The sequence below is a fragment of the Hordeum vulgare genome, chromosome 3H (assembly GCF_904849725.1).
Source record: "Hordeum vulgare subsp. vulgare chromosome 3H, MorexV3_pseudomolecules_assembly, whole genome shotgun sequence".
Classification (NCBI taxonomy): Eukaryota; Viridiplantae; Streptophyta; class Magnoliopsida; order Poales; family Poaceae; genus Hordeum; species Hordeum vulgare.
In genome coordinates, this window is record NC_058520.1 from 27556115 (window position 1) to 27580322 (window position 24208).

Here is a 24208-nt window from a genome sequence, read left to right on the forward strand (position 1 = left end):
TCGTATCCTTAGGACTTGGGCAAGCCCTCCACGAAGTCCAACGCCAGGTCGGTGCTGCTGGACTGGCAGGGATGCGAGCAAGCCCGCTGGTCGACGAAGCTCGTGTTTGGCGTCTTGGCAGATGGTGCGTTGCTTGATGTAGGCGTCGGCATCCCCTTTCATTCTTGTCCACAGAAATAGCTTTTTGAGGCGTTGGTCAATTGCCATGGTACATGAATGTCCGCCACCGATGCTGTCATGGAGGGCGCTGATAAGCTTAGTGCGAAGAACTGCATTGTTTCCAATCCAAAGATGGTTCTGCTTGTGGATGAGGCCCTTGTGCAAGTTGAATCCATTGTCATCGGGGCTGTGGATGGCGAGGCGAGACAGCAGCTCCTGTGCATCGGCGTCCTTGGCGTAAGAAATGGCCACCTCCTGCACCCAGACTGGTTGGTATAGGGAAAGAGAGCTCAGGTCCAACGACGTGCCCACACGCGACAGGGCGTGAGCTGCCCCATTGTCGACGCCACGACGATACTGGAACTTCAACTAGAGTCCCACCAGCTTTGACATTGCCTTGCGCTGCAGATCTGTCTCCAATTTTTGATCCCCTAGGTTGCACAAGCTTTTGCGATTCGTGAAAATGGTGAACTGCCCACACTGTAGATAGGCACGCCATTTGTCTACCTCCATCATCACTGCGAGAATTTCCTTCTCATAAGCGGTCAACTTCTGGTTGCGAACCCTAAGTGCCTTGCTGAAGTAGGCTACTAGATGGCCATGTTGCACGAGCACGACCCCAATGCCCGTGTCGCAAGCGTCGGTCTCAATGCTGAAGGGCTTATCAAAGTCGTGCACTGAGAGGACTGGTGCGTTGGCCAGGATGTGCTTGAGGAGCTCGAAGGCGGCTTGTGCTTGATCATTCCACTCGAACCCTTTTTTGTCAGGAGCGCGGTTAATGGTCTGGCGATGATGTCGTATCGCGTCATGAATTTGCCATAATAGCGTGTGAGGCAAAGGAAGCCGTGCAACTCGGTTGCAGTGGAGGGTGTAGGCCAGCTGAGCATGGCTTGAGTCTCTAGATCGGTTGCCACGCCAGCGCTGGAGATGACATGCCCCAGGTAGTCAATGCTCTCTGTGGCGAAGGAGCACTTGGAGAGCTTGGCGTAAAGCTGATGCTGATGGAGTAGCTGGAAGACTGCACACAGGTGCTCTTCGTGTTCTTCCAATGTCTCGCTGAAGACCAAAATGTCGTTGAGGAAGATGATGACGAAGCGACAGATGTGCTTGTAGAAAATCTAATTCATCAAGTACTTGGCCGGCGCATTTGTGAGGCCGAACGACATGACACGCAACTGGAAGTTCCCGTGGTGCGTCTTGAAGGCTGGCTTTTCTTCTTAACCTGCGTGCATGCGAATCTGATGGTAGCCAGCGCATAAGTCAAGCTTGGTGAAGTACTTCGCACCGGCTAGCTCGTCGAGTAAGTCGTCCATGATGGGTAGGGGGAAACGGTTCCTCACGGTGAGGTCGTTGAGGCGGCGATAGTCGATGCAGAATCGCCATGAGACGTCTTTCTTCTTTACCAAGAGGACCAGAGCCACGAAGGACTCATATTGTGCTCCATCACCCCAACTTGAGCATATCTTGCACTTGGCGCTCGATTTTGTCTTTCTGCAATAGTGAGTAGCGATACGTCCTTGTGTTCGCTGGTTGTGTGCCCTCGACAAAGGTGATCGCGTGATCATACTACCGGTGCGGGATAAGTGTCTTGGGTTGTTTGAACACATCGCTGTACTCCTTGCGGACTCGTTTGATGGTTGCGGGAAGCTTGTCGGGTGGCTCCGCTAGGCGTGGTTGTCTGTCAATCAGTGCCATGTACCAAATTTCTTTCCCCGCATGCCATTTGTTCAACTGCTTGGGCTCCAGCAGCTCGAGCGTGTTCACTACCTTTTGTTAACTTGTTGCAGTGTCATTGTTTTGCCCAGATGGTCGAGCGTCAGGGTCTTCTTGAGCCAGTGGTAGGTCATGCGGCTGAATTGTTCAAGCCAGTCCATGCCCAATACTCCCTCGTAGGCGCCGAGATCGAGGAGGTGCATGTTGATGGTGAACGTCTGACCTTGTAACCACCATTGGACGCCTGGAACGAGCTTCTCGCAGACAAGGCGTTCACGGTTTGCCACTTGGACCTCGACCGACGGCATCTAAGCAGGTTCGGCTGTGATCCGTTGGCTGAAGGACGCCGAGATGAAGCTATGTGTGTTGCATGAATCCACTAGCAGCAACATGACTTGGTTGCCGACCAGCGCGCGGAGACGGATTGTGCGCGGCGCGTCGCCCCGGGACACTGCGTGCGTCGAGAGCATGCAACATTATTGATCCGATGCGCCTGGAGGAAGTTCATCTAACAGTTCGAAGGTATGTATTGCGTCGTCGGTGAGGACCTCACCGTGGTCCCACACAATGATGGTAAGCAGTTGTGTAGGTTACTTGCAGCGGTGCTCCCGAGAGTACAGGTCGCCGCACTTGAAACAAAGGCCATGCACGCGCCGATGATCGTGCAGCTGCCGCTCGCACTCTAACTCCTCGTTCGCCACAGCCGAGCGAGGGGCACCCTGCATGCGCACTCGAATGGGTGCTAGAGGTGGAGGTGGCCGTCCGGTAGGGTGTGGTCTTGGGCGTGGCCGAGGCATGTCCATCTCCTCCACTTGAATCCTAGATAGGGGCGCCCTATAAGCACACCGCCGCCCGCAGATCATCGCGAAGGCCGAGTAGAAACTGGGTGACAATTTCTTTTGGGTTCAATAAAGGATCCAGCGCCAGCAGGTGGTACATGTGGCCCTAGAATTCCACGCGATAATCAGCCACTGTGCCGGTCTGGCGCAGCTGCAGCAGCTTGTGCATATCCAGCTCGAACTCGTTGGGGCCAAACTCCTCCTTGATTGCGGTGCAGAACTCAGGCCAATTGAGCGTGTGTTGTGCTTGGTGAAATGCTTGCAGCTAATGCATCACGTGGCCCTCGATGTAGAGTGATGCTGTGGCCACCCAGCTGTGCGGCGACACGTGGTACAACTCGAAGTAGGTCTTGCATCGATCGATCCATAGGTAAGGCGCCGAGCCGTCGAACTTGGGGAAGTCGTGCTCGGGCGACTTGATCGTTTAGGTGTCCCGGTGCTCTTCCTGGTAGGCTTTATGCTCGGAGGGCGGGGCGCATCTCGATAAGGGGTGGCCCAGCGTTGGTCAGGCCCACGAACGACTGCTCTGGTGGACGAGCGGGGGATGCTTGCGGGTGTGGCGTGGAGACGATGGGTTTGTCGATTTGGACTGGTCGTGGTGCTGGCGCACCTCGTCGACGTCGTACTGCGTGAGATCCACCTGCTTGCGCAGATGGGTCACATCGCTCGAGACCTACTCGTTGAAGGCGACTTGGGCCTCCACGTGCTTGTCGGCGGCGAGCTGACCTGCCTCCACTCGCTTGAGCAGCGACTCATGCAACGACTTGATTTCCCCTGACCAGTGGCCCCACTCATGTGGCTTACACACACAGCTGTCCACGACATCAATGGGCCTATTAAGTATTTTAGCTGGCTCTGTGGTTTTGCAATAAGCTACCTAGATTCCACTCTTTGTGGAACGGTGCTATCAGGCTTTTGCCTCATATTACTATTTGTTTGTGAAATCGGATATGATGAGATAGTGGACATCCTGAACTGTGCCGAACTCACTACCTTTTCACTATTTAATCCTTGACAACTTATTGTTTCATCATAGAACTCCGTTCAAAAGAATTATTTATAGTCTCCATATATACATTTTGATGATTGACCTAAAAAAGTACTCCCTCTGTCTCAAAATAAATGTCTTAAGAGTGACTCTATTTTGTACTAAAATTAGTATAAAATTGAGTCATTTATTTTGGGACGGAGGGAGTATATATTTTGATGTTGGAATTTATTAGGGAGCGGCGTCGCATATTAGTCCTCCCATGCAGCGCTTGCTTTCATCCATTTCTTGCATGCATGCAACATTATACAAGTATGATATTATTAAATATTCTTTTGATTTTGCATTTAAAGAAAATTATCTCTCAAACCGTTGTCTTAACTAATGATCTGTTTTCACCACTTACTTTTGCGCGACGAGATCTTCAAAGCTAGCTCCCATGTCGACATGTTCCAATAACTTTTGTTTTCGTCGGTACTTGCATTATTATCACTTACTTGTCACATTATTTGTTACACGGTTCTCACATTAAATCAACTTGGTTATCAGGTTTATGAATGTCTATACACCCCATTAAAAAACTTTATTCATTGTATTTGTGCTGGTTCATGCATTTACTTGCTTATTGTTAGTGTTTTAATACCCACTTTTTAGCTTCACATAACATTACAATGCTTAAAAAGTATAAAAGTATTGTTTTAATAATTATGTATAATTTTTATGACAACTATACATCCGTAAGATGACACTATGGTGATATAAATGTGGCAATCAAGAACGACGAAAAAAATCAACGAAACATGTCAACATGAAATCTTATTTTGAAGGTCTCGTCGAGACGAATCTAACGATGAAAACGAATCTTGAATCAAATTATTTATCTGTAAGATAAATTATTTTTAAAATTCAAAAAAGCATTCAATGTGATGATGTAAGCATTAGGTGAAAAAAAAATTGCATGCACATGGGACTGCGCGAGCCGCTGCATGTGAAATCTGTGGTTCGGCGATTCTCTTTATAATTTCCCTTTGATGTTTCCTACAAGCTGGTCTCTTCCGTGTCTACTGACCGTGGTTGTAATAAGAATAGGTGTCGTACTTGGAACAATGTTTGCCACAACAAAGGAAAGATCATAAGATTTTTTGGCATGAAAATGCCGACGTTTATCATCCTTGCTAATAATGGGCGCATGTTTAGGTGCATTTAGTTTATTACATTCCCTATTCTTTGGTTTTGCCACTAATGCTGGTCATGAAAGGTGATTCTGGCACGACGAGTAAGCGTGATGCATAGGCATGAGATTTTGTTCACAGTAAATATATTAAATATTATTTTCCAAACTAATTGGCCACTACTGAAGATGGAAAATACCAAGGCAAACATCGAGAGTGTAACTATCGTTCGTTCCTCAATAATAGCCCAACAGTTCATTGTGAGTGTTAGAATAATCCGAGACAATCCGTCGATATACCAAGGACCAAGCAATCATACGAACACGATACCGAGATTTGTTAACGAGGTTCACCAACATGGCTACATCCCCAGGGCCTGACTACGGACGCTCCTCACCATGACACCGTCACAATACCGCACCTCGGCCGCCCAAGCGCCGGCACACGTCGCCGGCTCCCCCCGCGTACATGTGCTATTCTGTTGGCCTAGGTTACATCGTGTGTCTACTCCCGTTATATATGAGAGGCCTAGGATACATGTGTCCTATCAGGACACGACTCCATATCCTATCTAAACACAATACTACTCAGAGTCCAACTGTAACCTACCTTGTACAATAATATTCGACACAACTCTAACAAACTCCACCTTGGCAAATATTCTCCACCATCTTGGATTCATCCACGTGTGAAACTTCCATGTACATTGGACTTGAGATACGCCATGAGCACCACTGCTACTCCCAGACTTCATGTGACTCCACCTGCAGCTGTAGTCCCTTCTCGTCTTCTTCCCAGTCAACCCTCGAGCAAAGTTAAGTTACTTATTATCCTACTTTGTGCTTTCAACTTCCGGAGTATCCGTTCAACGCCATTACACACTGATCACTGACCTGCGTGAAAGTAAACAACCCATATATTGAATGCCACATATAAGAGTTATCTGAACTCAACATCCTTGCTCTTTCTTGATCGTCCGTCTGAAACTTGAAGGAATTTCACCGTCGCCTTGTGTCACCCCGGAGTCAAATTTGCAGTTGTCTTATCCTTTTTCCGGATAGTCTCTGACATGTCCCAAAGCTATAGCACTCCGCCTCCTTCTGTACTTGTCATATGCACCTTCCCATGTGCACTAAACACCACAACATATGCGGCCATGTACTTTCTTCGCTTATGACAATTCAGACTTTCCGTCACTTTCTCAGATTTTTCATGGTCAACTCATGTCCATCAACTAGCACCGATAGACCCAGTCACCAACTTCAATCTGGTACTCTCAACACTGCTTCAGCACCCTTTACACACTTTGTCTGATAATATGTCTGACCACTAGTGCATTGGTCTGTCGTTGTGTCCCGTGCTTACCGCACGCCTCGCCGTTATCACCGCGTCGAGCCTCTCCTGTCCTGGTCGAGTCTCTCGGGTAGCTAGCCCACACTGCCTCAACCCCAACTTTAGAGAACCACCGATCATCACAGACCGATGCCGAGTATCACGTCTCCATCAGACCACCGGTACCCAGTCCGATCCACGTGTCTCTCGCTATCTGCTGAAATTGGCTTCGACTCTCCATGCATTTACGTTGTAGCCCCTCCATCAATACAGAGTGAAGTCTTCCGCTAGACTCCAGCTCCACCTTCAACATGACTCCATGTAGTTGGCCCTGCTACCCCGCGCCCTGTTGATTTCAGGCTCTCATGTCTGCACTGCCTTGAATCAACCCTACGCCATAGTCTGTTGAAGCCCCACAAGCCCTCGGCCCTGCACCACGTGTTTCCACACCCAGAGGCGGAGGCAGTGGGGGGGCGAGCGGGGGTCAGACCCCCCCCCCCCCCATGCTTCGGGCACCCCCAACTAATTGCAGCGGGGACTAGGCTTAATTATCCGGCCATAAGTCTATTAGTAAAGACTAGCAAAAAAATTCGTGCGTTGCAACGGAAGAGAAAATAACACACGCTTTGAACACAATATTAACATGCACTGCAAATACACAATTTCTAGTTATATAAAAAGTATGTGCTCTAGATCCCTCAAATAGAAGTACGTGTTCCAGGTGAATGTATGAAAAATAAAAACCAGCTCACTCCAATACGACATCGCCCAAGTCACCCATCGGCCCCGGGGAAACAAACCTCCATTTTTATTGACTTTTAACATGTCCGAAAATAACATTACTTTGAAAAAATGAATTTCAAAATTTTCAAAAAAAAGAAAATGTTAACGCATTTATAAACTATTCATAAATCTGAGAAAAGAAAGTTAACGTTCGGAAAACGATGATGAAAAAAGTGTCCATGATTTTAGAAAGTGCCTATAAATTTTAGGAAACGGTCATGAACTTGGAAACACTCCTGATTTTTAGAAAATATAGACAAACCTGCACTCACGCTGTTGAGACAGTTAGCTTCCTGGCTTTTTTTCTCCACTAGCAAAAGAACCCATGCGTTGCAACGGGAGACACAAATATAATGTCCTAACCTAAAAAAAAATGTGGCTCAATGCTCACATATATCTATAACCTTTATTTTAACACGGCATCCCATACTGTTGTTACATATCTTCCTTCCTAGTCCCTCACTAATGACGGCCGTGAAGGTGCATTTGGAGCATCTAGTTGTTTATATTCATTATATCACAGAATGCTATGACATTAGACGGGACCAAAAGTGCCAGAGTAATGTGCAACTAAACATGGAAAAGAAGAGAGGAATTTCTACAGGTGGGTCTACATACGCTGGACATGGGGAAAAGAGAGACATGGCTTCACGGGCGTTCGCCTTCGCTGTCACTTCGCCTCCTGGTTTTGCTCTCCTTGTGGTTCAGTCTGTGTGAGGGAAGAAAAATGTGGGGAGAAGAGTGCAGACTTCAATCCAGTAGCGACCAGATCTCTGACAACAAACCATCCTATATTAACTCCATAAACAACCAGTTAAAAAAATTCCAGTCCTGTCTCCATATCCATACATCAGTGCTACTCTCTCCTCTTCTCCGTCCTGTCTCCAGTTCCGTGCATCTCTCTTCCCTCCTCCTTTCCTCCGCATACCATAGGGATGGTGGCGCAAGATCGAGGTAAGGGCCCTGCCTCCTCCAACCGCGCGCAAGCGGGCCAAGCGGACGCCCGCCCCCTCTCTCATGCTCTCTCTTCCCCTTCTCTCACTAATCTCTCTCACACGTTTTCTTCAGTGAGCCTCTGAATGGAGGTCGTCTTCTCTCCGTCTCGACCCGTCCGCCATCGGATCTACGTCGGAGTTGCTGACCCACCTGCGTGACCGCTGGTGTCCACAACCTCGCCTTCGAGCCGATTCAAATGCCCACAGCTGGATCCACGCCGGGGTAGTCGAATCCTCCGACTGTGTGTCATTTTCTTGTTTCCTTCCTTCTTTACTGGTCCTCTGCTCGGGATGACTGTCGCGGCACGCGGCGACCTGGGGGTGGGCCGGTGGCACGAGCTGCCGGCAGCGCATCCAGATGGGGTCACCTGGGAGTGGATAAGAGGAAGGGGAACACGGTCTGGATCGCATAGGGGTGTTTCTGGTAAAACGAAACGTTATCAGGACTGCGGGTTCCATTACCAGAAAAGAGGAGGGCCTTTTTGTAAAAATGCCTCGACGGGTTTTTCGACAGAAGCGATAGCCTCTTTATTATTAGGTAAAGATGACACGCCAGGTCTTCACTATCGTCGGCCATCTCGGGCATCGCGCAATATTTCTCCTTCGCCGCTTGATGATTCGTGAAACTGTCGCCGGCCGCGCATCATTCGAGTACAAGAGCACGACCAGCCACACGGCACCGCCTTAAGCCCAAACCCAATTTTTAACTTGATCCTATCTCGTGATCAAATAAGGAGGTGTTAATGTATTATTACCTATACAACTTCATATTATTGTAGTTGTCACTTTTCAATTTGATTCAACAAATCAACTAATCAACTATTAATTGTTAGTATATTTTATCACTTGTCAGATCAATTACAAATTATGTATTTGTTTTCTATTAATATTATAACTGCATAGGTCATGAAGAGGAAGACGTTCATCGATAAGTAATTTTGTCAAACCAATTGCTGCAAACTCTAACTCTACAGTTGAAAATGCAAATGCAACCGTGAAGGTAGACATCACAGAGCAACCCATGCCTTGACGCCAAGATCTAAGGTATGGTACATCATTTTTAGATTTATATGATTTACAAGTTAATAATTTTGTTAGATTGAGTACAGAAGTACAAATTACATTCTATTAGTATTTAGGAACTTCCATCACATTAATCATCATATATAAATGGAAAATTACACAAGGAAAAAAACCAAAAGATCATACGGTACTTCAATTTAATTTAATTTAAATTTTTTGTCTACATTTTAATAATGGATACAAATAAGGTTCACTCTATCATGTTTAATGCAAATTTTATTAAAAAGATGGAACAACTATCGGACATAATAGCCAAAATCAGTTCATTTGATATTCAAACTCCGGTCAATATATGATAGTTGCAATTCAAATTTCGAGATGTGGAATGCAAAGGACCCCCTATAATATAGGTTTCAGTTACTGATGGGGTTATAGTCCTAGGGTAGGGTCATGAGCCTACCTTATAGGTCCTACCCAAGGACTACCCTTCATAAGGGACAAAGCCCTTTGTCAGTTCCGACTGAACTAAGGAATTCTCATCATCCAGTCGGTAACAGACATCCGACCATCCAGTCGAAGGCGAGCATTCGGAGCGTATCGATCGGACCGACTGGATGCCACTCTGTACATCGTAACCCCCTAGGAGGGAAACGGTCGTACGTTTCCTCACGCTTTTATTAGCATTTAGGCCGTACGTTACCTATAACGTAGGTGTTTATTCGCCATTATTCCACCCCTGTGCACCGACCGTTGTGAAGGGCAGCGCACTCTATATAAGCCACCCTTCCCCACTGGTGCAAGGGTTAGCAACTCATTGTATTCCATATTTCCACTAGACAACAAGCTCCCTCAGCACTGAGACGTAGGGCTATTACCTCCACCGTAGAGGGGCCTGAACTCATACAACCTCGCCGTAGCTAAGGCTCTGCCCATCCCTTTTGTACCCTACACGTCTACTGTCAGGCTTATACCCACGACAGTTGGCGCCCACCGTGGGGCAGGCGTCTAAGCGACTTCCGGCGAGTTTGCGACTACTTCCTTTCATCATGTCGTCCGGTGGAGGTTCGAGCATGGGTCACCAGATCTTCTTCGGCGCTCTCTCCTTCATCATCGACGATTCGGCATAGCTTCGGGATGCTCCTCTCGACGTCGAGGCGCTTCCCCGTCGTGGGGCTACGCACTTCCGTGCCGACGCCCGCGGCATTCTTCTTCTCCAACAGTCGGCTCCGGTGTCGACCTGCACCGCCGTCATGCGCCGCAGCAAGCGGTCTTGCCGTCCGCGGCTCCAGCGTTGGGTGCAACACGCCCAGGCGCGCGAGAACGCGTCTTCACAAGTGGCGGTTCTAGAGTCCGTTGTGGTTGCCCCGCTGTCCCAGCACTCGGACTCGGTTCCGACTGAGTTTCCTTCCGAGTATGCGGGTCGCGGGCCCGCAGCAGAACTACACATGGCCAACTCCCATGAAGATCCCCATCAAGCTGGCCGGAGCGAGCGCGAGGTCGGCGAAACGTCCGGCGCGCGCCGTCCACCTCGCCGTTCTGCCAGTTAGCACACTCGGCGGAGCAACGTAGAGTTGTTCCGCACACCCCTCCTCAACTTGGCTGCGGCTGCCAAGATAGCCGATTCCCTCCAGCCGACTGATTCAGAGGCTGGTAGAGGGATCGAGCAGATCCGAGCCCTGTTGCACACGACGCAGCAGCAGAATTCGGCGGTCTCCCAGTCGCACAACAGGATCCATAATAGTTCTGTTCATGCGAATACACATCGGTCGGTTCACAGCCCTGGTTCCCAGCAGCGGCACAGGGGAGGCAGCCGTTCCATGAATCACGAAGATCGCCGCCGCTCACGCACCCCTCCGCGGGGTGGGCCCTATGGGTCCCGACATCATGATGATCGGCGTTCAGTCGGCGACACTTACGACCCAAGACCCGACGCAAGAGGGCGTATCGCCCAACGAAGAGTCGACAGGGGCCGAGCCCACCGTGATGGTCACGATATGGACCGTCCAAGTGGAAGCAGGACCATCGTGTCTGGTCCCGAGTGTTTTAGTCGAGCCATCTGCTCGGGTGACATCCCGCCCAACTTCCGATTGGCGGCGGGAATCAGTAAGTTTACAGGAGAGTCCAAGCCGGAAACATGGCTAGATTACTACCGAGTGGCGGTCCAGATCGGAGGAGGGGACGACCATGTCACCATGAAGCACCTCCCTCTGATGCTCGACGGCTCGGCGCGAGCGTGGCTGAATCAGTTAGCCCCCTCGAGCATCTACAATTGGGCAGATCTGGCTCGAGTGTTCATCAAGACCTTCGAAGGGACGTGCAAGCGCCCTGCAGGCCTCGTGGAGCTCCAGCATTGCGTTCAGAAGCAGAATGAGCCCCTGCGTGACTTCATTCAGCGTTGGACAACTCTCTACCACACGGTGGAGAACGTCACCGAGCATCAAGCAGTCTGCGCCTTCAAGGCAGGCGTCCGGTACAGAGACTTGTACCTGAAGTTCGGCCGAACAGGTGACATCTGCATGAGCAAGATGATGGAGATAGCAGCTCGCTATGCAGATGGCGAAGAAGAGGACCGCATCCGAAGCGGCAAGCACAAGACGGTCGGCGACGGAGATGGGAGCAACACTCGGAAGCAAAAGCAAAAAGCTCCATCCACCCCGCAGGCAGAGGCTGCAGTCGTGACCAATGCCAGGTTCAAGGGCAAAGGGAGGCGCAGTTTACACCCAAGAAGAAGCAGTTCAATAATCCCATCCTGGACCAGCCATGCCCGGTTCATACGAAGATGGATGAACGGCAACCCCATATGTCCAAAGCATACCACTCGGCAATGCCACCTCCTGATCCAGGGGTTCGGTGAAGGGCAACCGAGTGAGAAGGTCAATGAACAAGATGAGGAGGATAAGGAGGATCCGTTCCCCCAAGTCCATGCGACACTCATGATTTTTGCTGACGTCGAAAGCAAGAGTCGACTGAAGCTGGTGAACAGGGAGGTGAACATGGCCACTCCTACCAGCCCCATGTTCCTTAAATGGTCTCAGACTGCGATCACCTTTGACCAATCGGATCATCCAGCGCATGTTCCCACCCCAGGAAGACAAGCTCTGGTCGTCGACCCGATGGTAGAAGGAGTCCGACTGCGCAAAGTCCTCATGGACGGCGGCAGCGGTTTGAACATCATGTACGCCGACACTCTCAAAGGGATGGGCATTCCGATGTCCAAACTCAGCGAGAGCAGCATGCAGTTCCATGAAGTCGTCCCTAGACGGAAGGCCAAGTCACTCGGGCAGATCGCGTTGGACGTCGTTTTCGGCTCCGACAAGAACTTTCGCAAGGAAAAGCTCACGTTTGAGGTGGTGGATTTCCAGAGCGCTTACCACGCAATTCTGGGCCGCCCAGCGTATGTGAGTTTCATGGCCCGACCATGTTACGTATACTTGAAGCTGAAGATGCCAGGCCCAAAAGGCGTGATCACCATCACGGGCAATCGACAACGAGCCGAAGAGTGCCTGCAGCAGGGATCAAGAATCGCCGACCAGCAGATGGCCGTCCTCGAGCTCGACGAGTACAAGAAAACAGTCGACCCCGCCGACCTGATGCGCTCGAAGAAGCCAGCTTCAGAATCCGCATTCCAGTCGGCGGGAGAGACGAAGAAGGTCAGCATTCACCCGACGGACGACACTGCTGCCCCGACGAACATCTCCACGACCCTCGATCCTAAATAGGAAGCCGAGCTCACCCAATTTCTCCATGAGAACTGGGACATCTTCGCATGGAAACCCTCTGACATGCCAGGTGTACCCAGGGAGTTGGCTGAGCACCGACTGCATGTGGACCCCGTCGCTCGGCCCGTCCGAGAGCGCTTGCGCCGGTCCGCCGCGCACGAGAGGAAAGCAATCGGGGAGGAGGTAGCCAAGCTGCTGGCAGCCAACTTCATTCGCGAGGTTCACCAGTCTGAGTGGCTCGCCAATGTTGTCATGGTGCCCAAGAAGGACAAGTCGCTCCGAATGTGCATCGACTTTAAACACCTCAATAAGGTCTGCCCGAAGGACCATTTTTCCGCTCCCCCGCATAGATCAAATTGTCGATTCGACTGTGGGGTGCGAGCGTTTGTCATTTCTTGATGCCTACTCGGGCTATCATCAGATCCGTCTGTATGGCCCCGATGAATTAAAGACAGCCTTTATCACCCCATTCGGGTGCTTCTGCTACATCACTATGCCATTTGGTTTGAAGAATGCAGGAGCTACCTTTATGCGCATGATCCAAAAATGCCTTCTCGACCAGATTGGTCGGAATGTGGAGGCATATATGGATGATATCGTAGTCAAGTCACGCAAAGGTTCCGACCTGCTGGCTGACTTGGTAGAAACATTCGCCAACCTTCGTAGGTACGATATCAAGCTCAACCCTGCCAAGTGTTCATTCGGTGTTCCCAGCGGAAAGTTACTCGGTTTCTTCGTTTCCAAACGAGGGGTCGATGTCAACCCCGAAAAGATCGGGACCATCGTTCGAATGGAGAGGCCGGTCAGAATACACGATGTCCAACGGCTCACAGATTGCCTAGCGGCTTTGAGCAGGTTCATCAGTCGACTCGGCGAGAAAGCACTTCCTCTATACCGACTCATGAATAAATCAGATACTTTCGAGTGGACAGACGAAGCCCAAGTCGCATTCGACGACCTCAAAGTCCTACTTTCCACCCAGCCGGTTCTTACTGCTCCGCTCAGTAAAGAGCCCCTTCTTCTGTATATCGCGGCTACAAATCAAGTCGTCAGTACTGTTCTTACAGTCGAACGAGAAGAAGAAGGTAAAGCATACAAAGTTCAGCGGCCAGTGTACTACGTCTCCGAGGTCCTGACTCCTTCCAAGCAGAGGTATCCCCATTATCAAAAACTTATCTACGGGATTTACATGACTGCGAAGAAGGTGGCTCATTATTTCCAAGACCACTCGGTGTCTGTCGTTTCTGATGCTCCGTTGTCGGAAATTCTCCACAATCGAGACGCGTCAGGCCGAGTGGCGAAGTGGGCAATGGAGATGTTGTACTGCGATATCAAGTTCGAGGCCAAGAAAGCTATTAAGTCTCAAGCTCTGGCTGACTTCATAGCAGAATGGGTAGAACAACAGCAACCAACCCACATCTACTCGGCCCATTAGACGATGTTCTTTGATGGGTCCAAGATGTTGAATGGCTCCGGCGCCGGCGTCGTGATCATATCGCCAAAGGGAGACAAACTCAAGTACGTGTTGCAGATACACTTCGATTCCTCCAACAACGAGGCAGAGTATGAAGCTCTCCTCTACGGATTGCGCATGGCCATCTCACTTGGCGCCGTCGCCTGATGGTCTACGGCGATTCAGATTTGGTAGTCAATCAAGTGATGAAAGAGTGGGATGTCAGGAACCCCACCATGACCACATATTGCAACACAATGAGAAAGCTTGAGAAGAAGTTCGAAGGTCTAGAACTTCATCATGTTCCGAGACTGAAGAACCAAGCAGCTGATGAGTTGGCAAAACTCGGATCCACTCGGAGACCAGTCCCGAGTGATGTCTGCCTCGAGCACCTTCACCTCCCTTCAGTCAAAGAAGATCCTTTTACAGAAGAACCAGTACAACCAAAGAGTTCAATAGATCCGACTGAAGTCGATGTGCCTGCTGTGGTTGATCTGGTCATGGAGATTCTTGCTGTCATCCCCGATTGGACTGTGCCGATCATTGCATATATCCTGAGACAGGAACTACCAAAGGACGAAGTCCAGGCCAGGAAGATAGTACGCAGGTCGAAGTCATTCACTGTCATTGATGGTCAATTGTACAAAGAGAGCATTTCAGGCGTTCTCCAATGATGCATCTCCCCAGAGGAGGGGCAACTGATCCTGGAAAATATTCACTCGGGGACCTGCGGTCATCACGCCTCTTCGAGAGCAATCGTTGCCAAGGCATTCAGGGCTGGTTTTTTCTGGCTGCAGGCAAACGAGATGGCTAAAGATATGGTCGACCGATGTGAGGGCTGTCAGTTCTACTCCAACAAGTCCCACAAGCCGACATCTGCGGTGAAGACAATCCCGCTTGTGTGGCCGTTTGCAGTTTGGGGATTAGACACAGGCGGACCATTCAAGACAGGCCAGGGAGGATACACACATCTGTTGGTGGCAGTCGACAAGTTCACGAAATGGATCGAAGCCAAGCCCATCAAGAAACTCGACGCCTCAACAGCCGTCAAGTTTGCCAGGGACATCATTTCTAGATTCGGTGTACCTCACAGCATAATCAAGGACAACGAGACAAACTTTGACTCGGACAGATTCAAAGGTTTCTGTGCAAGCCAAGGTATCCGAGTAGATTTTGCTTCCATAGCACATCCTCAATCCAATGGACAAGCAGAGCGGGCGAATGGACTTATTCTTCAAGGTCTGAAGCCCCGACTCCTGCGAGAGGTGGGACACGCCGCTGGCGCATGGGTCACCGAGTTACCTTCAGTACTTTGGGGTCTCCGCACAACCCCGAACAGATCTACAGGACGATCACCGTTCTTCCTCGTTTATGGAGCAGAAGCGGTCCTTCCGAGTGACTTGCTTCATAATGCGCCACGAGTCAAACTCTTCTCCGAAGCTGAAGCAGAAAAAGCAAGGCAAGATGGAGTGGACCTTCTGGAGGAGGAGCGCGAGATGGCACTGACTTGCTCAACCATTTATCAACAAGATCTGCGGCGGTTTCATGCACGCCACGTCAGGAGTCGCACGTTCCAAGCAGGCGACCTGGTGCTCCGAGTGGATCAGCAAAGACGTCACAAGTTGGCTCCGGCCTGGGAAGGACCCTTCATCATCTCCAAGGTGCTGAACAACGGAGCATACATACTCTACAACATCGAGAGGGAGACAGACGAGCCGCGCGCATGGAACGGAGACCTCCTGAAGCGCTTCTACACGTGATCGTCGACTGAAGCAGTGTAAAGAACAAGTGTTGATGAAATAATATAAAGCAGATTCAGTTTTTGCAGATTCAGAGTTCTTCCGGGTCGCAGACTCCGGTCACAAAAAAAAACTTAGTCGCGATCCAGAATCGCCTAAGTTCTAACTTCCTCCGAGTGTGGACTAAACATCGCACTCGGGGACTTAGCTGTGATCAAGAATCACCTAAGTTCTAAATTTCTCCGAGTGTGCACTAAACGTCGTACTCGGTGACTTAGCTGTGATCAAGAATCACCTAAGTTCTAAATTTCTCCGAGTGTGCACTAAACGTCGCACTCGGGGACTTAGCTGTGATCAAGAATCACCTAAGTAATAACTTCCTCTGAGTGTGCACTAAACGTCACACTCGGGGACTTAGCTGTGATCAAGAATCACCTAAGTAATAACTTCCTCCGAGTGTGCACTAAACGTCGCACTCGGGGACTTAGCTGTGATCAAGAATCACCTAAGTAATAACTTCCTCCGAGTGTGCACTAAACGTCGCACTCGGGGACTTAGTTGTGATCAAGAATCACCTAAGTAATAACTTCCTCCGAGTGTGCACTAAACGTCGCACTCGGGGACTTAGTTGTGATCAAGAATCACCTAAGTAACAACTTTCTCCGAGTGTGCACTAAACGTCGCACTCGGGGACTTAGCTGTGATCAAGAATCACCTAAGTAATAACTTTCTCCGAGTGTGCACTAAGCGTCGCACTCGGGGACTTAGCTGTGATCAAGAATCACCTAAGTAATAACTTTCTCCAAGTGTGCACTAAACGTTGCACTCGCAGATTTAGCTGTGATCAAGAATCACTAAGTAATAAATTTCTCCGAGTGTGCACTAAACGTCGCACTCGGAGACTAAGCTATGATCAAGAATCACCTAAATAATAACCTTCTAGAGTGTGGGCTAAACGTCGCACTCGGAGACTTAGCTGTGATTGAGAATCACCTAAGTATTAACTTCTTCCGAGTATGCACTGAACGTCGCACTCGAAACAACATTGCAACACAAGAGCAAACGCTTTGATTCCGATTCAAAAGTTCTAGCAAAGATAGTTCACCCGGTGCGCATCAAGCTTACCCGCACCGATCTAAGAACGTGACGGCCAACAACACTGGCCAAAGTAACTTACAGATAAACACTCGGCATACCGAGGATAAAAGTGTTTTTACGAATCATCTGGATTAACGCCAGGACTGGAGGGCTCTACGAACATGTCCAGATCAATACCGTCGGCGATGCGGGTAGCACTCTCAAGGAAAGTTTCCATGAAGTCTTCGAATCGAAGTTTCTTCGTGTTGGCAACCTTCAATGTCTTCAGCTTCTCCTCGCGCACCTCCTTGCAATGGACTCGGACCAGGGACAAAGCAACATCTGCACCACAACGACCTGCAGATTTCTTCCACGACTGCACTCGGTTCGGAATCTCCTCCAGTCGAGCCATCGGGTTCTCCATCTCCTGCCGCGACTCATCTTCTGGCCAAAGCTCCTTGTCGATTCGGCCGACGACTTCTCTCAGTCGACCGATGAAAGGGCCAACTTTGCCCATGCGGATGTGCGCCCGGAGCAAATCCCGATTGGCGTCCTCGCCGAGTGGCACGTTGTCGCAAATCGATCACTCCACGTCCGCTGCTTCAACTTCAGCATCAATGCAAAAATCTGCAACAGAAGGACAAGCAAACAATAAGCGCCGAGTGTGACGTACACAGTACAAGCACTCGGCAAAAAACATGACTTACCAGCCAGACGCGTCATCATCTGCCGAGCCCAGTCGCTGACGTATTTCTCTTGAACTATGCATCGTTTGTTCAGCATGTCCATCTGCCCCATCAGAGCAGTCCTCTATTTCCCCATCTTCTCAACTTCCTGAGTCAGCGCCTTGTTTGCTTCACGAGCCTGCTCCAATGACTTCTCTCGTCCCTCCATAGCATCCTTCATGCCAGCCATTGCAAGATGCGCCGCCTCCAGCTCACCAGCGAACTGATTCCTCTCCGCCCTGAGAGTCTCATAGGCTGTTCCCATTTCACAAGTTTTTTGCGAGCAAACACCAAGGGACAATCAGCAAATTCAACAATAAAAGTCTAAGTTCTTCAGACCCCTGCCGACGCAAGCAGTCGACAGCGGTCTCGGGGACTACACCCAGTGGGTTCACTAAGAGTGACCCCACTGGCATGCAACTCAAGCAGGCCCGCCCTATTGAGATGCATGTTACCACCTATGCCTACGAGGCCAATACTACCCGACCTGAGTACACGTTACTCTCGGGGATTCTTACAGTAAGTGCACTCCGAGTGCCACAACTGCTCGCACTCGGTCATATTATTTACACCCCTGACCAAAGCAAAGACAATATGTATAAAGAGAACTGCCGGTGCAAGCACTCGACAGAAGTCTCGGGGACTACACCCACTGGGTTCACTCAGAGTGAACCCATTGCAAACAACAGATGCCATCCAAGAACACCCAGTGGGTTATAAGAGAAAAGTAAATACTTACTAGCCCACTTACTCGGATATCATCCCGCAGCTCCAAGCTCCGCTGGTACAAGGATGCGACGGAGTCGTAGGCCCTCTTGGCTTCTCCAGCCATCAGCTCTGCCTGCACCATGGCTCCCTTGGCCGCTCCCACCTGCTCCTCCGGGAGATGCTGGATGTTGAACTCGACATTCGACGAGCCTGGCATCGTCGGAAGTTCCCGAGGCATCCCAAGGTCCGCTCCAGTCGGCTCCTCAACCACCAGCGCCAGTTCAGTCGGCGGCGGCGCTTCAGTCGGTAGCACGTCGGCAGCGAGAGCAGCAACAGGTGGAGCAGCCACAAGAACAGGCTCCGCAGCTGGTTCGGCTCTCCCCTGGTCGCCCTCGTCCATGCAAATCGCCCCTGATAGACCGAATGGCGCGAGATCTCAGAAAAAGAAAGAAGCAGGACCTATGATAGAATTCAAGACACGATAGTATAAAGCACTCGGAGTCACTACAACGCACCTGGCTGGGACGAGACGACGTTGTCCGTGTCCATGGGATCATCTTCCTGGCGCGCCGGAGAGGTGGCAGAAGTAGCGACTCTGTCGAGTGAGATCCATTCGACCATTAAACAGGAGTTCACTCGGATATCAGAATAAATTAGAAGATCGATACACTTACGTGGAGGTGACGGGGACAGCAACCCTCATTCGCGGCAGAGCCTTCCGAGGCTTGGGCCCACTCGGTTTGGCCGCCTTGGAAGACTGACCTGCAGGCTCAGCGGCGGCATCCCTGACCCTCTTGGCGCTCTGAGCACTCGGGACCACCCGGACAGTGGGCGGAGCACTCGAAGACGCTGGAGGAACCGAGGGAACGGCAGGCTCGTGTCGACGCTTGGTCCGATGCTCTACTTGCGGAGGCGGCGAGTCCTGCTCTTCGTCTTCCTCCTCCTCCTCGCTAGTCTCTTCCTCCGATTCCCCGCTGTCGGAGACATACTCAGCGCTCTCCATGCTGCCCTCCTGGCTGCCTTCCTCCTCCTCCTCGGCCGGGTTCCCGTTCGAGACGGGGGAAAACCAGTTGGTCCACTTCTGCATAAATTTCAGTCGGCAACATCAGACGTCACACAGAGATTCAAACAAACGATAAGATTGAGACAGTTAAGCACACTCGACAAGTGTTACTCACCTGATTCGGAGGAGGATGATCCGCGCAGAAAGGCTTCACTCGCCGAGATCCTTTGGGAATCTCGCAGGGGCCTGTGAACTGGAGCACCCACGAAGTCACCTTCTCCTCAGTCACGCCCACAACGTTGGTCCGAGTGGAATCCTCGGGCCCCGTATAATGCCACATGGCGTGGTCGCAAGCCTGTAGAGGTTGGATACGCCGACCGAGGAAGACCTCCAGCAAGTCTATGCCGGTGACCCCCCTCCTGACGACATCTACGAGTGCATCAACCAGAGGCTGGATGTCATTCTTCTCCGCCTTCGTGAGCGCGAGCTGCTTAGGTGGGGCGGGCCGACCTAAGCTAAAGGGAGGCAGCCCAGTCGCCGCATTCGGACAGGCGATATCCTGGCAGTAGCACCACGTCGACTGCCAGTTCCTGACCGACTCGCTTAACTGAAGAGCAGGATAACTACTCCGACTCTTTTTCTGGAAACCTAAGCCCCCGCAGAGCTAGAGAAGATGTGTCTTATCATCCGACTGGCGAGTCGTTTGATGGTTTGGGACCTAGCAGAAAATATGTGCTTGAACAGCCCCCAATGGGGAGGGCAGTCGATGAAACACTCGCACAGAACTATAAAAGCAGAGAGATGGGCAATGGCGTTCGGGGGAAAGTGGTGAAGTTGTGCCCCGAAGTGATTCATGATGCCCTTGAAGAAAGGATGCGGGGGCAAGGAGAAACCTCGATGGACGTGACTGAGCAGCAAGACGCGCTCCCCCTCCCGGGGTGCCGGCTCGACCTCGTTCTCCGCCGGCAGCCTCCAGGACTTGTGCACGATCATCCCGTGCTCCACCAGCTGCAGCAGATCCCCATCCGTCACCGTGGAGGGGAGGAAGTCGCCTTGAATCCACCCCGCCGGCAGCGGCCGCTGCCGCCACTGAGCAGGAGCCGCCGCCTTCCCCTTCTTCTTCCTCGCCTCCATCTTGTTGGTCTGGATCGCATAGGGGTGTTTCTGTAAAAACAAAACGTTATCAGGACTGCGGGTTCCATTACCAGAAAAGAGGAGGGCCTTTTTGTAAAAATGCCTCGACGGGTTTTTCGACAGAAGCGATAGCCTCTTTATTATTAGGTAAAGATGACACGCCAGGTCTTCACTATCGTCGGCCATCTCGGGCATCGCGCAATATTTCTCCTTCGCCGCTTGATGATTCGTGAAACTGTCGCCGGCCGCGCATCATTCGAGTACAAGAGCACGACCAGCCAGACGGCACCGCCTTAAGCCCAAACCCAATTTTTAACTTGATCCTATCTCGTGATCAAATAAGGAGGTGTTAATGTATTATTACCTATACAACTTCATATTATTGTAGTTGTCACTTTTCAATTTGATTCAACAAATCAACTAATCAACTATTAATTGTTAGTATATTTTATCACTTGTCAGATCAATTACAAATTATGTATTTGTTTTCTATTAATATTATAACTGCATAGGTCATGAAGAGGAAGACGTTCATCGATAAGTAATTTTGTCAAACCAATTGCTGCAAACTCTAACTCTACAGTTGAAAATGCAAATGCAACCGTGAAGGTAGACATCACAGAGCAACCCATGCCTTGACGCCAAGATCTAAGGTATGGTACATCATTTTTAGATTTATATGATTTACAAGTTAATAATTTTGTTAGATTGAGTACAGAAGTACAAATTACATTCTATTAGTATTTAGGAACTTCCATCACATTAATCATCATATATAAATGGAAAATTACACAAGGAAAAAAACCAAAAGATCATACGGTACTTCAATTTAATTTAATTTATATTTTTTGTTTACATTTTAATAATGGATACAAATAAGGGTCACTCTATCATGTTTAATGCAAATTTTATTAAAAAGATGGAACAACTATCGGACATAATAGCCAAAATCAGTTCATTTGATATTCAAACTCCGGTCAATATATGATAGTTGCAATACAAATTTCGAGATGTGGAATGCAAAGGACCCCCTATAATATAGGTTTCAGTTACTGATGGGGTTATAGTCCTAGGGTAGGGTCATGAGCCTATCTTATAGGTCCTACCCAAGGACTACCCTTCATAAGGGACAAAGCCCTTTGTCAGTTCCGACTGAACTAAGGAATTTCCATCATCCAGTCGGTAACAGACATCCGACCATCCAGTCGAAGGCGAGCATTCGGAGCGTATCGATCGGACCAACTGGATGCCACTCTGTACATCGTAACCCCCCAGGAGGGAAACGGTCGTACGTTTCCTCACGCTTTTATTAGCATTTAGGACGTACGTTACCTGTAACGTAGGTGTTCATTCGCCATTATTCCACCCCTGTGCACCGACCGTTGTGAAGGGCAGCGCACTCTATATAAGCCACCCTTCCCCACTGGTGCAAGGGTTAGCAACTCATTGTATTACATATTTCCACTAGACAACAAGCTCCCTGAGCACTGAGATGTAGGGCTATTACCTCCACCGTAGAGGGGCCTGAACTCATACAACCTCGCCGTAGCTAAGGCTCTTCCCATCCCTTTCGTACCCTACACATCTACTGTCAGGCTTATACCCACGACAGTTACCTTGCACCTTCAAGTGCCAGTTTGCCATCATAGTCTTCTTCGCCCCCCCCCCCATGCTTAAATCCTGGATCCGCCCCTGTCCACACCTCAGAAGTTAGCCACCATCAGCATCACGCTCATATGTCGTCGTCGCTGAAATCATCGCCGTCTTCTGCTTTGATCGACATCCCCATCGACCCGTCAGACTGTACAGTCCGACCCAGCCGAAAATTATCCGGTTGCAACCATGTTCCACCTTGTGTCATGTCCGCCCGCACACATCCATGCACTGCTTGACGCCCTTTGTATACATGATCCCTGTACAATGTACTTCGCCTCCTCGAAGACTTCTACGTCAATCCTTGTCGTACATGCTCGAAGCTCCTTTGCAAAGTGCAAAAACTTGACCACGCTAGATCCTTTCTCTACACAATTTCTTCTCTTCTTTCCGTGCTATTAGCTTCTCCACGTACCTAACTCTTTTCTTTAACAAATCTACCAGCCTGATACATGTACCGACACAAGCATCCAAGCCCATCTGCTGCTCCGTTGAACTGGGAACCCAACGCAGCAGAGGCACACGTCTCTCCCCTGTTCGCGACACACATGCAGAGGCATGCCTCGACCTCCACCTATGTTAGCTCCCACACAGCAGCCCGCCGCCTCGGTCTTTCCGACTAGCATGCTGCCTTGCTCGGCACCAAGCGCGTATGCACCGCCTGCCCTAGCCCGCAGCGATCCTGCGATCGAGCGCTGCCGAAAACGACCAATCGCAAGATCTCATCAATCAATTGTCGTCGCCAGTTGCCTCATGCTTTCGAATCAATGTGAATCGATCGAGCCGCCGACGCCCCTACATGCTTGCACAATTCCGAGAAACGCCTTGATCCTCCTGTTGTCCGCATCTCCCACTAGTGAAAAACGGGCCTTTGGCCGGGAGCCTTTAGTCCCGGCTTGCCTCTAGGCCGGGACTAAAGGCCCGGCCACGTCGCCCCAATTCTCAATGCCTCCTTCGAGGTTTTATTCCCGACCCGTAAAGAGCCTTTAGTTCCGGTTCGTGTCCCAAACCGGGACTAAAGGGCTACGCGGTGGGCAGCCCGCATGTGCGCCACCTTTAGTCTCGATTTGTGTCTTAAACCGGGACTAAAGTCCTCTGTCTATATATAGCACAGCCCCCCTCTCCCCTCTTCCTTGCATTTTTCTTGGATGGAGGATTGTGGGTGGGTGCTAGCTCTCCACTTTTTTTGATGCACTAGAGGTGTTTGTTGAAATGTGTGTTAAAGCGATGCCGCTTTAGTTCGCCGAACACAACTACGATATGAGATGCCTGAGCCACGCTTAAACCTCTTCCTCTTTATTTCTACTTATTCTAAAAGGTTAGCAACTATATTTCCTCGTTTAGACCGTGCGGTACTAATTTTTAGGATCGTGATTGTATTTGATATACTGTCGTATAACACAGATGAGCCATCCATGGATGTACGGTGATCGACGCACAGCCGCTTACAGAGAAGGCGTGCATTCTTTTCGAGATGCAGCCGATGCGAACAAGCATGGTGGTGGCTATATGTTTTGTCCATGTGTTGAATGTCGGAATGAGAAGGATTACACTTCCTCAAGAGTCATTCAGAGCCACCTGCTTCGGTCCGGTTTTATGTTGGGCTATAATGTTTGGACAAAGCACGGAGAAAGAGGGGTTATGATGGAAGACGACGATGAAGAAGAAGAGAACGATGATGACAACTACCGATCTATGTTCCCTGAGTATGCTGATACCGCAATGGAAGACAATGAAGAAGAAGATCAGGGTGAAGAACAGGAACAAGTTGAGCCCGTTGATGATCTTGGCCGGGTCATTTCTGATGCACGGCGAGGTTGCGACACAGAAAATGAGAGGTTGCAGTTCGAGCAGATGTTACAGGACCACAACAAATTGTTGTACCCAACTTGTGAAGATGGCCAGAAGAAGCTGGGTAGCACACTGGAATTGCTGAAGTGGAAGGCAGAGACCGGTGTGACTGACTCGTCATTCGAAAAGTTGCTGGTACTGA